The sequence below is a fragment of the Urtica dioica genome, chromosome 1 (genome assembly GCF_054948205.1).
Source record: "Urtica dioica subsp. dioica isolate 48M chromosome 1, U.dioica_male_clone48M_v1_H2, whole genome shotgun sequence".
Taxonomy (NCBI): domain Eukaryota; kingdom Viridiplantae; phylum Streptophyta; class Magnoliopsida; order Rosales; family Urticaceae; genus Urtica; species Urtica dioica.
In genome coordinates, this window is record NC_142756.1 from 51004150 (window position 1) to 51021540 (window position 17391).

Sequence of the window (17391 nt, forward strand, 5' to 3'; positions counted from 1 at the left end):
AATTTTTTTTTGACATTGTCATATGATGACAAATTATTTAAACCACTCGACCATATTGATGAATTTGGGCCTTGAGGATTAATTTCATTTCATAGAATTTTACTTGAAAATTCTTAATGGGCTTTTCTTATATTGTCATGAACAAATAAAGAAACATCTAGAAGCATGTTCTAGAAGGCCAATTTCGTGCATACCCTAGAGAGAAAGAGGATTTTATTTTGTGCATTGATGTATGAAGATACTTGCCAAAAGAAAAAGAGGAAACAAATTTCCTATACAAGGAAAGAGGATTTCGGCCAAATGGGTCAAGGGAGAAGCAAGATAAAAGAGGAAACAAATCCAAGGACTTGCTCCTATAGCTTGCACGTCCAAGATAGAGAAAGGGAAGCCAATATTTGCTCATGAATATGTGATATTCTATAGAAGAGGAAACTACCTTGTTGAAGGTAATCCCTCCCCTATAAATAGAGGCCTTATTCTCATTGTTTTCTCATTCAAAAGTTTTAGAGATTGAGAGCTTCTCTCTCTAGACTTGGTCGATCCTCTCTCTCTCTCTTTCTTGAATTTCGTTTTATTGTTTTGGCACCTAGGTCCTCATTTGACCTAGTGTTTAGCTCTGCGACTTCAAGACTCGTTCTTAAGTCGTAGTGTTTAAAAATGCCCACTCACTAATTCCTTTATTTCGAGTGATTTAGTGATAGAAACTTTCGTGGTTGCTCGAGTTGCCGAGGAAAGAAAGAGAGACGTGCTGCGAGGGGAGACGAGCGTTGCAAACTTTCCAAAAGCTTCTCAAAGTTCAAGCTTCAAGAAAGGTTAGTAAACTTCTATGCTCATTATAATTTTTATTTATATGTACTTGCTCTTTGTCTAGGTTAGTAAAAAACTGTTTTTACTTGAAAAGAAAATTTTTAAAATTGCGCCGCTTTGCGAAGCGTTAAACTTTTCTTAAACCCTAGATCAATTCCAACATTAGCTCACCGTCCGAACTCAGGACAAGTGACTCAGTTTAATACGGGCGCTACAGATGATAGTTTCTATTGATTTTGTTACTCAAAGCTCAATCCACTAATCATATGATGCTAATAAATTAAATCATTATTCTATTTAGTAATCATTTATGATTTATTCATTATCGCTCGTGGGCAAGAATTCCTAACAATCTCCTACTTTGACCAGAGAAGATAAGAAAATTCCTTTTAGACATTTTATTCTTAGCCATGTCATATAGATAGTTAGAAATTTGATCAGGATTGAGATTTCCATCATATGGTCAACGTATTTCTCGTTTAACATTCTTTAGTTCATGCTACTTTGCAAGTGATCCTTGACTTACATTTATAAGGTCAAGTCAAGTTGTCCATTAATAAATCAATTTACTATAAAACACATTAACACTTTGCATACGGTTAGATCATACACCAGACTTTATATCTTCTTGATAATAAGTCCACTATCACAGGTGTACATCCCTTTGGCACCCAGAATAGTTGTACCACAGCATGTTTCAATCTCATCATCTCTAACTATAGTGTGATATCATTGAACATATTTTTAAGAACTTTTATTGACCTGTTTCCATTACTTGGTTATTATATAGTCAATCCTTATTGGTCCTGTTCATATTAAATATACATAGGACTTAAGGTTCTATTATATCTATAATAACTAAGTATCTCACTATTTCCAAAATCATCGTGTTTTAAACATTTTTTAGATTTCTCGGAAATTGAGCATTATCAAGGGACTAATGGTTAGCCCTTATAATGATAATGTCTTTATCCTCGTCAGTCGAGCTTTATACCTTATGTCAATAAGTAATTTGAGATGATGTGGAAAGAGCTAGTTGTTTCTAAAACTTAGGTTATAGAAACGGTCAGCTTAGTCGATTTCCTTGTGTCAATAGTTGACACATGTTTAAAGAGTTACACATATCGATCATTCTCGTAATATCGACCTATTTAATAAACTCTTAAGTACAGTCGTACTTAGTTTATTTCATTCTTAGATCAACCTTTGTGAAGGTTTTAGCAGTTACACTACTTAGATCCATGTCATAAGTTTTCACAAACTTTATCTACAAGGATAGTTCAACTTCCAATTAGAAGACCCAATGAATTGGTTCTTGGTATCAGAAGAGCATTATTGTTTCGAATGTCTCTAATCAAGGAATCAAACCCCTTTCATACAATTAAGCTTATTTAAGCTTGAACGCATGCATTAACCTGTTGGAATTGATCTAGGGTTTAAGAAAAAGTTTAACGCTTCGGTAAGCGGCGGAATTTTAAAAATTTTCTTTTGACAAGTAAAACAATTTTTACTAACCTAGACAAAGAGCAAGCACATGTAAATAAAACTATTATGAGCATAATAAATTTACTAACCTTTTAGAAGCTTGAACGCTGATGAGCCTTCGGAAGGTTTGAGACGTCTCTCTTTCTTTCCTCGCGAACTCGAGCAACCACGAAAGTTTCTATCACTAAATCACTCGAGAGAAAAGGAATTAGTGAGTGGGCACTTTTAAGCACCACGACTCAAGAACAAGTCTCAAAGTCGAAGAGCTAAACTCGCTAGTTCAAATGAGTACCTAGGTGCCAAAACAAAAACGAAAAGAACTTAGAGAGAGAAGGAGAGAGGGGCGGCCAAGCTAGAGAGAGAAGCTCTCAAATCTCTAAAACTTGGGATGAATGAAATGAGGAGAATAAGGCTCCTATTTATAGGAGAGGCTTTACCTTTAATAAGGTAGTTTCCTCTTCTATAGAATATCACATATTCATGACCAAATATTGCCTTATTCCCTCATGAGTCACACGGCCAAGGCAGCCTTCTAGAAGGCTTGGATTTGTTTCCTCTTTTATTCCCTTGCCTTGCCTTTGACTCACTTGGCTGATTCTCTCTCGCTATGCATAGGAAATTTGTTTCCTCTTTTCTTTTGGCAAGTATCTTGATACACTCATGCACAAAATAATTTCCCTTTCTCTCTTTATGTTGGGCGCCCAAGGCTTCTCTAGAAGGAGCTTCTAGAAGCTTCTTCATTTGTTCATAATAACATGAGAAAGGCCCATTAAGAATTTTCAATAAAATTCTTATGAAATGAAATTAATCCACAAGGCCCAATTAAACTAATTTGGCCGAGTGACATTAAGTCATCAAATGACCTTGTCAAAAAATTTATTGACATTCATTTCAACCTATGTCCAAAATGACAAAAATACCTTTTTGACAATTTTCGTAAAACTTGTCTCGTTCTTGTTTTGACTTAGCTTCTAGTTTAACTATTCATACTCGATGTGATTTGTGACAGTGACCTCATGGATCCAAATGAACAAAGCTTGAGCTAAACACTTGGACTCAAAAGTTCACAAACCTTTTCCAAGTTTAGCTTAATGTCAACTGACTCTACTAAAGAGTTGACACTGAAAATCTCTCGGTTCAAATGAATTTATTTTCTACTCAAGAATTCAACCAAATTATGATGAGCGGATCCACTGAATATTATCAATATTATCTATGTTTACCCTTCATGAATATCATCAGCTAGTCGGGATTTACAAAATTACCATTTTATCCTTCTAGCTGTTATTTCCTCAACTCCTTTGTCGCTTGTGAATAAGTCAGAAACAATGTATTGACGAGGAGCTAACAAGTCACATTGTTTCATCCAAAAAAGTCAAGACTCAATTTGGACACTGGCCAGTTCATTTATTCACATTCCAAGGAACAAAGCATGAGGTGATATACATCGCATTTCAACAATCTTGTACATGAATTCCATATCTATGAGAACTTCACAAAGTTACTCATGACATTCTCACAACTTAGTACTTCACCAATAGGCCATGTTCAGAATCACATAGTGAGTCCGAACTCTGACTTTCTCAAATGAGAATACGTAAGTTGTGAAATGGCATGTCTCATTTCAGGATTAAGGTAAGCACGATGCAATTCATACGTAGTGACTTCGAGACATAAGAGGTTAAATGGTTTGTTCTTATTTTGTCTCTAGAAGTGGACTAGTCAATGCCCCATAACCAGACATCATAAATTCTCCTAATAATCGTACTGAGGTCAATAGTCCTTTGACCCTTAGATTGCGAATATATCTTTTTAAGCAAACTATGAAGAGTTTGTTCATGCAAATCTACATTTGTTTATGGACTAAAGACTAATGTTTTATCATAAAGCTTCAAACAGACAATGAGGAATGAATGAACGTTTCAACTTTTTATTAATGAATAAGCAATTACAAGCAAGAGTCTTCATGAGAGTTTATTACATCAAATGTACAAAATAAAGACTACAACTTTTCTTGTGGGCACCATTGACAACAAACTCCCACTTGACTCAAAGAAGATGTGTGTAGTCCTTCATACCTAATCCCTCTCGATGTTGGTCGAAGACCTTGTTCGCTAGGGCCTTTGTGAATGGATCTGCTAGGTTGTCCACCGTTGAGATCTTCTTCACTTCCACGTCTCCGCGCTGCACGATCTCTCGAATCAAATGGTATTTCCTCTCAATATGTTTAGAGAGCTTATGGCTTCGAGGTTCCTTTGAGTTAGCAACAACCCCACTATTATCACAATAAAGGGTCATGGGCTCGTCGACGTTTGGATCTACTTCCAAATGCTTAAGGAATTTTATAAGCCATACAGCCTCTTTGGATGCTTCACAAGCAGCCACATATTCTGCTTCCATTGTGGAGTCAGCAATGCAAGATTGCTTAATACTCCTCCACACAACAGCTCCACCATTAAGGATGAACACAGATTCCGAAGTCGATTTCCTGGAATCCTTATCCGCTTGAAAATCGGAGTCGGTATATCCCGTCATAGTCAGGTCAGTACCTGAGTATGTAAGCATCAAGTTCCTAGTTCTTCGAAGATACTTAAGAACATGCTTAACATCAATCCAGTGCTCGGGTCCAAGGTTGGATTGGAAACGACTGACTACGCGAACATCGAAACATATATCAGGTCTAGTGCAAAGCATAACATACATGAGGCTTCCTACGGCAGAGGCGTAAAGAATTTTCCTCATATCTTCAATCTCTTGTGCAGTCTCGGGAGACTGGTCCTTAGAGAGTGAGACTCCATGCCTAAAGGGTGTTTGGCCCTTCTTCGCATCTTGCATCGGGATGCGATCCATCACCTTATCAATATAAGATGCTTGAGAGAGCGAAAGGGTCCGGTTTTTCCGATCTCGAAAGATTTGGATTCCCAGAATGTACGCGGTTTCTCCTAGATCCTTCATGTCGAATTGCTTTGCTAGACAGACCTTAACCTCAGATAATTTACCCACATCATTACCTATGAGTAATATATCATCGACATATAGTACCAGAAACACAACTTTGCCTTCGTGTATTAACTTGTAAACACAAGGCTCATCTACTGACTGTTCAAAGCCAAAGCTTTTCACAGTTTCATCGAATATAATATTCCAGTACCTAGATGCTTGCTTGAGTCCATAAATGGACTTAAGTAACTCAGAAACCTTGGTCTCTTGACCTCTTTCCACGAAACCGTCTGGTTGAGCCATATAAATGCGCTCGTCAAGATTTCCATTCAGGAAGGCTGTCTTGACATCCATTTTCCATATCTCATAGTCGAGAGCTGCAGCTATGGATAGGAGTATGCGGAGGGATTTAAGCATCGCGACTGGCGAGAAGGTTTCTTCATAGTCAATCCCTTCTTGTTGGGTATAACCATTCGCCACAAGTCGTGCTTTGAACGTCTCGACGTTCCCATCCAGACCCCTTTTCTTCTTGTATATCCACTTACACCCTACAGGTTTAATCCCTTCAGGAAGGTCTACAAGTTTCCAGACTTTGTTGATATACATCGAGTGCATTTCAACTTTCATGGCGTCAAGACAAATGTTTGATTCAGAACAAGCAATCGCTTGGCCCAGATTTACTTTACGGCCAGTCCATCTTTCATAAAGAGTACCAGGAACCGTTTTAGACGGAACTTGGTTCAGAATGTAAGCGGCTGTTTCAAGGGCATATCCCTAAAAGGAAATAGGGAGTGATGAGTAACTCATCATTGATCTAACCATCTCCGTAAGAGTTCGGTTCCTTCTCTCTGACACTCCATTTTGTTGAGGTGTGCTAGGTGCGGTAAAATGAGAAGCGATACCTCTTCTTTAAGAAAGTCATCGAACTCTCCAGACATATACTCACCACCTCGATCAGATCGAAGGGTGTTGATCACTTTGCCAGTTTGCTTTTCCACTAAAGCCCTAAAGACCTTAAATATGTTAAAGGTCTCGGATTTGTGTTTGAGCAAATAGACAAAACCATATCGCGAGTAATCATCGGTGAAGGTAACGAAGTATTCATATCCTCCACGTGCCTGTTGGTTGAGCGGTCCACACATCAGAATGCACTAGTTCCAGCAACTCAGTGGCTCTTCGACCCTTATCGGAGAAAGGTCGGTTAGTCATTTTTCCTTCTATGCAGGATTCACAAGTAGGTAGTGAACCTATTGCAGAGGCTTAGAGTGGACCGTCCCTCACAAGTCTCTTAATCCTATCTAGACTGATATGACCAAGTCTTAAGTGCCAGAGGTATGTTGATTTTGTTAGATCGGAGGACTCAGAAAATTTGACCCTCTTTGGCTCCCTAACTAGGTCGTTATCTATTTCGGTGTCTAAAAGAGAAGGTTGAGTGGGATAGATGTAGAAAGGAGCATTCTTCATACATGCATCAGTGACAAAAGAATTATCAGGAAACGAAATACGAATTCCATTCTTAATGAACTTTAAACAATAATCTTGCTCAAGAAGACGAGCAACGGATATTAAGTTCTTCCCAAAGGTAGGAACAAAATAAACATTATTCAAGTTTAAAGTGCGGTCTTCAAAAGACAGCGTCACGGATCCCATAGTCTTCGCAGACACCAGGCTCCCATCACCCCATTTGAAACAGAACTCGCCTTCCTCTAAGCTTTTGGTTTTCTTGAAACCATTCAAGGAACAACAAATATGGTTAGTAGCAGCGGAGTCAAGAATCCACGTTGATACATTATCAGCTACTAATCATGCTTCGGTAACTAGTACAATACTATGTTCCTTTGCTTTGAGATAGGCAGGACAGTTCTTTTTATCGGACTTGTGAGGTCTCTTCTTAGTTTCAGAGGCGGAAGCTTTTTGTTCAGTAGCATGTGTCCTCCTTGATTCCTCTTTCTCTTAGTGAGACCTACAGCAGTGTGAAGTTCCTTCATAAGCTTGGTAACAGTGTACTCTAGCTTGTTTATGGAGTAGTTCATCTTGGAGGTATCAAGAGATGCGGGGAGAGTTTCTAAGATCATATCTATGACACTCTTCCCATCAATCTCAGATCCTAGGATTTCCATTTTACTCAGAAAACTAATGATCAGTATCATAAAGTCTCCAACAAGAGTCCTAGCCTGCATATGACAGTTCATAAACTGTCGGACTGCTTGCTGCTTTGCTTGAAGCCTTTGCCCTCCAAACATCTCAAGGAGATTGTTGAGCATGTCGGCGGCAGTCTCGATGTCACGATGTTGTTGTTGCAACACATTGTTCATTGATGCTAAGATATAGCACCTCACAATCTCATTGGAGCGGAGCCAGGCCGCCAAGGCGTCTTTGTCCTCTTGAGTTGAATCATCATTTGTCAAAGGAGGACATGGGGTGGTGAGTACCCATTTGTGCTTGTTAAAGGTAGGTATTATGTCGAGGTTATGTTTCCAATTAACGTAGTTTTTGGTTTCGAGTTAGTTCGAGGATAGGATGAAAGAGAGAGAGTTGAGAGACATTTTGCCTATAAAAGTTTAAACAAGTTTATGATTAGTCTTTTGGTTTAGGATTTAAGTTTGTTTAAGACTTGATAAAATCCAAAGGTGTTATAAACCAAACGATAATTTACTCCCTCAAGAGAAGGCCGCAAAAAATCTCCATTTATAAGTAAATGACACATCATTAATGCTTAGCCAAGATGTCAATACACCATTTTTTACTAGCCACCTTGTAAATTGGTTTGATCACCCACATCCTTTCGCAGGGCTTCGAGGGAGGATTACTAGGGATTGAGTCTAAGCGTGTAACCAACCACTTAGTCCAAAAGATTGACTTTGAAAAACAATACGCCGAGGGGAGGTCTTGTCTCATTGTCTCACTTTTGGACTTAGCTCATTGAGCAATGATCAGTGCAAAGCGCCCTTGAGTACTCTCATTTAAGAGAGAGCCACGAGGGTGACTCTTAGTCTGGCGACAATTGCACTTTTCATTAGTGTTGGGGATCATGGGTTACAAACAACAAATATAACCCTCCCACTTAGTTTTTGGAATTGGTACATCGACTCTTATAAGTTCGGAAACGGTTTTCCTAGTTATAGAGCGATAGAGCGAACAACTAGAAAAGAATCCTAGATTTTCATGTTCAGAGCAGTGTTAGTGCATAAAGGCACAAGGTACATACTCGGATCTTTTCGTATTTTCTATTCGGGAAAGTGCATGAGGGAAGTGTGAACTTCAACTCATTCGAACACTTCAAAGTTTGAGATTACACATCCTTTTATCTTTCGGCTCGTCTACGAGGAGACCTCCCACTCAAATTTTCAAGAGCATATAGATTTTGAACATATGTGATATAGATATAGTTTTGAAAACATTTTGAAAACTTATTTGATTTTGGATGACAAAATATTTTCAAGTTTGAAAATGAAAACGGTTTTTCAAAATTCAAACTAGTTTTGTAAAAATTCAATTTCAATTAAACTTTCAAAAATCAAAACATTTTAATCTTAATTATCATGTTTATAATCTTATGAAAAGCATTTTTGCGCAAGAAAATTTTCCCATTAGAGTTCTATAACTCATGGTAGTGGGGCTGAAAATCCGGATTTCTAAAAAACCTGGACTTTCGGAACAGCCGTGCACCTTGGAGTAAAATCGCCATAACTGGCGGCTCCGATGTCCTTTTGACCCAAAACCGATGTCATTCGAAAGAAGACCGACAGACCTTTAATTTGATTCAAGAATCATTAAATTTTGATTTCTGAGCAGAGAGTTATGCCACGTTTACTGCGGGCTTTACTCCAGCTCGAAGAAAAAGAAATAATTAAAGTTCGGTTTTTTTAGGTGCGAAAAAGAATCGAGTGTAACGGAACGTTTTAGGAAGTTGTTAAAGCTTTCATTTGTGTTTTATTAGCAAGGTAATAACATGATATAAAAGAAATAACAACAAACATAAAACGATTCAAGTAAATAAAAGAAACTAGCAAGACAATATAACTAGTCACAAAATTTACTCGAAATTTTCTCAAACTTTTAAAACACGTTTTTCAATATAAAAAATTAAAAACTTTTAGAACTGATTCTAATGTGTTTTAATAATATCCCAAACTCATAGAAAAACAACATGATTTTTAATTTAAAGGCAAGAGCAATAAATTAAAAAAAAAACTAAGAAAACAATTCTAACTTGTCACAAAATTAGTAAACTTTCGAAAACGATTTTCAAGCTCATAATTTTAAATACATGTATATGCATATCTTTGACCATAGCTCTGATACCATTTGTTGTAATCGATCTAGGGTTTAAGAAAAAGTTTAACGCTTCGGTAAGCGGCGGAATTTTAAAAATTTTCTTTTTCAAGTAAAACGTTTTTAATAACCTAGACAAAGAGCAAGCACATGTAAATAAAAACTATTATGAGCATAAAAGATTACTAACCTTTTTAGAAGCTCGAACGTTGATGAGCCTTTGGAAGGTTGAAAACATTCGTCTCCCCTCGCAGCACGTCTCTCTTCTTTCCTCGGGAACTCGAGCAACCACGAAAGTTTCTATCACAAGAATCACTCGAGAAAGAAAGGAATTAATGTGTGGCACTTTTAAACACGATGACTCGAGAACAAGTCTCAAAGTCGAAGAGCTAAAACACTAGGTCAAATGTGGACCTAGGTGCCAAAACAAAAACCGAAAAATAACTAGAGAGAGAGAGAGAGAGGATCGGCCACCACAAGGTCTAGAGAGAGAAGCTCTCAATATCTAACTTATGTGGAATGAATAAAATGAGGGGAATGAGAGTCCTATTTATAGGAGAAGGGTTGGCCTTGGAAAGAAGTAGTTTCTTCTTATTTTCCAAGCTATCATGAGCAACCCTTTATTTCCCATTTCTATCCAAGTCACACGGCCAACATGTGCCTTCATGACACCTTGGATTTGTTTCCTCTTTTATTCTTGCTTCCCCTTTGACTTGTCTTGGCCGAAATACTTGTTTCCTCATAGGGGAAATTTGTTTCCTCTTTTTCTTTTGGAAAGTATCTTGATACATTTATGCACAAAAAAATCTCCCTATTTCTCCTTTGGGTTGGGCGGCCAAGAAGGCCTTCTAGAAGGCATTTCTAGATTTTCTTCACTTGTTCATGACAACATAAGAAAAGCCCATAAACATGTTATGGCTGAGTGATATAATATGTCATCATATGACATTGTCAAAAAATTTATTGAAATTCATTTCATGCCATGTCCAAAAAGAAAAAATTACCCTTTCGACAATTTTCGTTCTTGTTTTGACTTAGCTTCTAGTTTACCTATTCCTACTCGATATGATTTGTGACAGTGACCTCATGGATCCAAATGAACAAAGCTTGAGCTAAACACTTGGACTCAAAAGGTCACAAACCTTTTCCAAGTTTAGCTTAATGCCAACTGACTCCACTAAAGAGTTGACATTGAAAATCTCCCGGTTCAAATGAATTTATTTTCTACTCAAGAATTCAACCAAATTATGATGAGCGGATCCACTGAATATTATCAATATTATCTATGTTTACCCTTCATGAATATCATCAGCTAGTCGGGATTTACAATATTTCCATTTTACCTTTCTAGGTGTTATTTCCGCAACTCCATTGTCGCTTGTGAATAAGTCAGAAACAATGTATTGACGAGGAGCTAACAAGTCACATTGTCTCATCCAAAAGAGTCAGGACTCAATTTGGACACTGGCCAGTTAATTTATTCACATTCCAAGGAACAAAGCATGAGGTGATATACATTGCATTTCAGCAATCTTGTACATGAATTCCATATCTATGAGAACTTCACAAAGTTACTCATGACATTCTCACAACTTAATACTTCACCAATAGGCCCTGTTCGGAATCACATAGTGAGTCCGAACTCTGACTTTCTCAAATGAGAATACGTAAGTTGTGAAATGACATGTCTCATTTCAGGATTAAGGTAAGCATGCTGCAATTCATACGTAGTGACTTCGAGACAGAGGTTAAATGGTTTGTTCTTATTTTGTCTCTAGAAGTGCACTGGTCAATTCAGTACCTTCGGAAGATACCCAGAAGAACTATAGAGTCTCCAACTCTCAATGCCCCATAACCAGACATCATAGATTCTCCTAACAATCGTACTGAGGTCAATAGTCCCTTGACCCTTAGATTGCGAATATATCGTTTTAAGCAAAGTACGAAGAGTTTGTTCATGCAAATCTACATTTGTCTCTTCGTAAGTTGTTTAGTTTGTTTATGGACTAAAGACTAATGTTTTATCATAAAGCTTCAAACAGACAAGGAGCAATGAATGAACGTTTCAACTTTTTATTAACGAATGAGCAATTACAAGCAAGAGTCTTCATGAGACTTTATTACATCAAATGTACAAAATAAAGACTACATCTCTTCTTGTGGGCACCATTGACAACAAGAGATTCAACCAGATGACTGGGAAGAATGTATCTCAAGATGTCAAAGACAACTTTCAGCAAAGGTTCCAGAAGAATGGAAACCTTCACAGAAACGGCAGTGGGGGTGAACTGTCACGACCCGCAAGCGATAGCTCGCCCACGAACCGCGACTGATCAACTCAAATATGTACATAACTCATAATATAAACACATAAATTAAACATAATAAAATAGTTTGCGAATATTCGGGGAAATTTTTCGCTTTTATAACTTAGAGTCTTATAGTGACTCCTACACAAATATGTTCCGGAACGTTTTAACAGAAGACACTAACCCCCGATTAAGAAACTCCATAGCCCATAGGTGAAGGCAGTACGCGCTCGGTTTCGGTCTTCAATCTCGTTTCCCGCTTACCATCTTTTCCCTTATCTACATTACCAAGGGTCATAAAACTATGAGTCGATTGACTCAGTAAGTGGGAGTCTATCTATAAAGTAAAACGACTAATGCCATGTGATGTGCAAACAAGCATACAAGAATGCAGAATGATTGCTAGATGTAGCTAGAACATAACATTAGAGCATGACTGACGCGTGATATCACACTATATCTACTCACTTGTCATTTTGCAAGATCGTACATCCTCTTCTGCTACGATCTCCAAAACGACAATAAGCCAGCCTCAGACCTCGAGCAGCAGTCTTACGGTGGCTTGGGTGGTTTAAGATTGTCTGGGATCCACTAGTGGTACCATCTTCATCTGACGTCGGCGCATGTGTGCCGCCTTGGCACGACAATGAGTTCACTCGAGGCGATTGCTCATTGTTGAATGGGTTCACTCTAGGCGACTGCCCATTACAATCGGGTTCGCTCGTGGCGACTGCCCGTTATCGTTGGGTTCGCTCGAGGCGACTGACTTTTACCATCGGGTTCGCTCATGGCGACTGCCCGTTACCGTTGGGTTCTCCCCAGCTTTGAGTACTCAGCGCCATACAGACCACCTAGGTTTGCCACAAACACAAGTCGTTGACTTGTGGGTACCACCGACACGAGTTTAATTAAAGTTTGGGTACTCTGCGGCTAGTAGCGTACACGTTAAACTTATATACGGAAGAACGTAACGGGATAAACCCCGAAAGAAATTATTATTTCCCTTTGAAGCTCGTTAAGTGTTTTAAGCTGAAAGCTCGAAATGTGACTTTCGAACTTTCTACTCCCGATTGAATTCGAGAGTCTTATCGCTCTTCCGTCTTCTCGATTCTAACCTACTTCCTAGAGTTAGAAGAGAGGTCTAACTATACACATAGAAAACGTGGCTGGTTCAAGTTAGCGTTTGAACCTAACGGGCGTACCCGAATTAAATTTTCAAGCAAGAGTGGCCGAAGCCTTAACTTTTAAGTTTATTCATTTTAGGGCTTTCACCTACTCTTGTTTACAAGAAAATAAATGCAAAAACAAACAGGGTTATTCCCTTGGTAAGTAGTTGACTTAGGTCTCCTCACTTACCTCTATCTCCAACTCTTGCTGCTTGTTGGTCTCAACGCTTTCCTTTGCGTGACTACCAAAGCTAACAGAGGAACAACCTGCAAAGGTCTGAGCGGAGTAAGCGTTATCATACTTGCTAAACAACGTATCATTGAAGAAACTCCGACTCGCAATGCTAGAGGAACTGAATTCTAGGTTGTGCTCAATAACTTAACTTATCATTTATTAATATAATTTGGTTCCCCGATCGAGAATCTGAAAGTCTCGTACCGTAAAACACGATACACAAAATAAATTCCTTAACCAAACAATTACAAACATCATATAAGGAATTTATCGACTTTACACAGATTCCAGACTTATAATACGAGTATATCTCTACAACGTGAAAATCGAAACTTTAACAATATCCAGTTTAACCCTTTTTCTTATGAGTCCATGGTTTCCAAATTATATACGAACGATAAACCGAAATTACAAGATTAAAATATGAGCACAACGACGAACACAAAAGTTATAAACTCTACGATAGTGCACTAGACACGTGACGATCAAATATAAAATCACGAATTTATATACCAATTTCTTCTTCCTCGTCTTTCACCAGCCTCGTCGAGTTGAAAAGTGCCAATACTCGTTCGCTGACTCTCGGTCTTCTACAACCACGCTGCGGGTGAAACAATACATCAACAATTTAGAATTACACAGCTAAAACAAGTCGCACGGCCAAGTAACACACGGCCCACAAATCACACGCACACGGCCAGCCTTAACCAAACGAATTCCTGAAATTTAACGATCATCACAACTCAAGCATTAATTCAAAGTCAATTCCAGCAAAACAATCTCAGAGTCACGTCACAAAAATTAATCAAGTCTGTATCATGTTGTCAATGGTGCCCACAAGAAGAGTAGCAGTGTCTATTTGTGTACATTTGATGTAATATAGTCTTATGAAGACTCTTGCTTGTAATTGCTTATTCATTAATAATAAAGTTGAAACGTTCATTCATTCTTTCTTTGTTTGAAGCTTTATGATAAAACCCTAGTCTTTTAGTCCATAAACAAACTTAACAACTTACGAAGAGACAAATGTAGATTTGCATGAACAAACTCTTCGTAGTTTGCTTAAAACGATATATTCGCAATCTTAGGGTCAAATGACTATTGACCTCAGTACGATTGTTAGAAGAATCTATAATGTCTGGTTATGAGGCATTGAGAGTTGGGGACTCTATAGTTCTTCTAGGTATCTTCCGAAGGTACTGAATTGACCAGTGCACTTCTAGAGACAATATAAGAACAAACCATTTAACCTCTTATGTCTCGAAGTCACTATGTATGAATTGCATCATGCTTACCTTAATCCTGAAATGAGACATGCCATTTCACACCTTAGTATTCTCATTTGAGAAAGTCAAAGTTCGGACTCACTATGTGATTCCGAACAAGGCCTACTGGTGAAGTACTAAGTTGTGAGTCTGTCATGAGTAACTTTGTGAAGTTCTCATAGATATGGAATTCATGTACAAGATTGCTGAAATGCAATGTATGTCACCTCATGCTTTGTTCCTTGGAGTGTGAATAAATGAACTGGCCAGTGTCCAAATTGAGTCCTGACTCTTTTGGATGAAACAATGTGACTTGTTAGCTCCTCGTCAATACATTGTTTCTAACTTATTCACAAGCGACAAAGGAGTTGAGGAAATAACAGCTAGAAGGGTAAAATGGTAATTTAGTAAATCCCGACTAGCTGATGACATTCATGAAGGGTTAACATAGATAGTATTCAGTGGATCCACTCATCATAATTAGGTCGAATTCTTGAGTAGAAAACAAATTCATTTGAACCGAGAGATTTTCAGTGTCAGCTCTTTAGTGGAGTCAGTTGGCATTAAGCTAAACTTGGAAAATGTTTGTGAACTTTTGAATCCAAGTGTTTAGCTCAAGCTTTGTTCATTTGGGTCCATGAGGTCACTGTCACGAATCACATCGATAGGAATAGTTAAACTGGAAGCTAAGTCAAAACAAGAACGAAAATAGTCAAAAGGGTATTTTTGTCTTTTGAGACATATGATGGAATGAATGTCAATAAATTTTTTTTTACAAGTTCATTTGATGACTTAATGTCACTCGGCCATAACTTGATTATTGGGCCTTGTGAATTAATTTCATTTCATAAGAATTTTATTGAAAATTCTTAATGGGCTTTTCTCATGTTGTCATGAACAAATGAAGAAGCTTCTAGAAGCTCCTTCTAGATGAGAATAGGCGCCCATAATACCCAAGGAAAGAGAGTTTATTTTGTGCATAAATGTATTTAGATACTTGCCAAAAGAAAAAGAGGAAACAAATTTCCTCCAAGAGGAAAGTGGGAATCGGCCAAGTGAGAGACAAGGCAAGGCCTTGAACAAAATAGGAAACAAATCAAGGCTTCTAGAAGCCTTGTGTTGGCCGAGTGTCTCAAAGGGAAAAAGAGGAAATTGCTCATGAATATGTGATATTCTATAGAAGAGGAAACTACCTTATTGAAGGTGACACCTCTCCTATAAATAGGAGCCTCATTTCCTCACATTTCATTCATCCAAGTTTAAGTGATTTGAGAGACTCTCTCTCTAGAACTTGTGGCCGAAAATCCTCTCTCTCTCTCTCTCTAGTTTATTTTTGATTTTTTCTTGTCTTGGCACCTAGGTCCTCACTCGACCTAGTGTTTAGCTCTGCGACTTCGAGACTCGTTCTTAAGTCGTAGTGTTTAAAAGTGCCCACTCACTGATTCCTTCTTTTCGAGTGATTTAGTGATAGAAACTTTCGTGGTTGCTCGAGGTGCCGAGGAAAGAAAGAGAGACGTGCTGCGAGGGGAGACGAGCGTTGTAAACATTCCAAAAGCTTCTTCAAAGTTCAAGCTTCAAGAAAGGTTAGTAAACTTCTAGCTCATATTAGTTTTTAATTACATGTACTTGCTCTTTGTCTAGGTTAGTAAAAACTGTTTTTACTTGTAAAGAAATTTTTTAAAATTCCGCCGCTTCCCGAAGCGTTTAATCTTTTTCTTAAACCCTAGATCAATTCCAACATATCAAACCCGAACACACGGCCGGAACAATTTCAAATCCAAAATCAAGAACAAATCATCTCCAACTCTCAGAAACATCATCGAACTCTACTTTTGAATCATTGATTCCGGAAACAAACATCTAAACCAAATCATTTCAGACGGAACCCTAATCCACAAGAAATCCCCAATTTGATTTCCAATCCCTAGCTTTTCAATGAGGGGATTTCGAAGGAGAAGAAATAGAGCAGAAGTAAATCTTTACCTCGCGGTCTAAATCCGGCGACTCCTCTCGATCCGGCGTCCTCGGTGGCTCGCAACGACGCTCGTCTTCTCGGCTGAAACGCGCACGCGAGGTGGGTTCCGGGTCTCGGTGGCTGTCGGCCGAGCTTCCACTTCGCGAGCTCAGACCTCGTCGCTCTCCTTCTCTCTCTCTCCCCGCGTTCTCTTCTTTCTTTCTTTCTTTCTTCTCTTTTTTTTTCTTTCCCGCGTGTGGTCTTCTCTTTTTGGGCTGGTGGGTTTTGTTTTGCTCGGCTGGAGAGACTTAATGAGGAAGGCAATAGACGAGGATAAGTGATGAGTTGGCAATGCTAAACTTATCCTTCTATTTACAATCCAACCCCTTTTTTCTCCTTTTTGTTTCAAATGGGTCCAAAAAAATTGTTACAACTAAGTCCTTATCATATAATTATTTAATTAAATCCATAACCAAACGGATTATAATTATATGATTCAAACCGAGAATTTTCTCGTTTGTTCTCGATTAATTTAAATATATTAAAGGTTTCTCGGAAATAATTCTCGTCCTTGAGAATTTATTTCTTAAATTAAATTCCGACATGTATCTTCGGAAAATAATCTATTATTTGAGGCGAACTCGATAAATCCTTTATTTATTCCGAGATTTTCCACTACCTTAAAATAATTTAAATTAACTCGATAAACTTATACGTCCATCATTCACTCATTAATTTAATTGTAACAAACGGAAGCTCGTTTATTCAACGTAAATTACAAACGGCGAGATTCAAAAGTTATCCTTTACATGAACGCTCTCACAATGCTGCTAGATAAGGAAAAGGTATATAGTGCCATGAGTGTGAAGGCTATGGGCATATTCAGAAGGAGTGTCATAACTTCTTAAAAAAGCAGAAAAAGGTTACAACGCCAGTCTTTCTGATGAGGAAGAAG

At 38.1% G+C, this 17391-nt stretch overlaps 1 long non-coding RNA gene across 1 annotated transcript; it reads right to left on the reverse strand.

The window, feature by feature from the left end:
• Positions 1–13175: 13175 nt before the first annotated feature.
• Positions 13176–16639, reverse strand: LOC149408065 (uncharacterized). The gene is made up of 3 exons (XR_016301800.1): positions 16466–16639; positions 13731–13936; positions 13176–13249 (listed from the first exon to the last, which is right to left on the reverse strand). It is a non-coding gene; the product is annotated as an uncharacterized LOC149408065 (long non-coding RNA).
• Positions 16640–17391: the final 752 nt, after the last annotated feature.